The sequence below is a fragment of the Aptenodytes forsteri genome, unplaced genomic scaffold, assembly GCF_000699145.1.
Source record: "Aptenodytes forsteri isolate BGI_AS27 unplaced genomic scaffold, ASM69914v1 Scaffold94, whole genome shotgun sequence".
NCBI lineage: Eukaryota > Metazoa > Chordata > Aves > Sphenisciformes > Spheniscidae > Aptenodytes > Aptenodytes forsteri.
This window is the reverse complement of record NW_008795017.1, coordinates 9,805,815-9,806,394: the sequence shown is the minus strand read 5'-3', so window position 1 is coordinate 9,806,394 and position 580 is coordinate 9,805,815.

Here is a 580-nt window from a genome sequence, read left to right as displayed (position 1 = left end):
AGCCGGGCGTGTCGCCTTTCTCGCCGATTCTTGGCAAGGGCAGCCCCGGGTGGCGAGGCGGCTTCCTGGGCTCTCGGCGCGGCGGTGCCTGGAATCGCTCCCAGCGGGGCCGGGTGGGGTGAGGAGGAGGAGGAGGCCGAGGGCAGTGCCACCGGCAGGAGAGCCCTGCCCGCCCCCCCAGGGAGGGCGGCAGTGGCAGCCCGAGCGAAGGGGAGGTGGTGGCGGCGTGGGGGAGCCGGCGGTGGAGGGCGAGGGGGGCGACAGCCTCCTGGCAGCCTTGGGCTTCCCTGTAAAAGCGAGACCCCTCTTGCGAGAGCCACCTCCCCAAAACAAACGAACTCAGCCCAAACCCTCCGCTGCTCTCCCCGCGGAGCCCCTCGGAACGTGTGGAGCGGAGGGGGTGAAACACGATCCCGCTGAACTTTTCTGTTTACTTTGATTGTGTGGATAAACCTCTCCCTTGGCAGCTGAAACGGGCAAATATGGATCGCGTTCGCGTGGCGGGCCTACTTCCCAAACCCCGAGAGGCGGCGAGGTGGGAGCGGGAGGCGCTCGGGGCCCGCCTCCCGAGCAGGCAGCG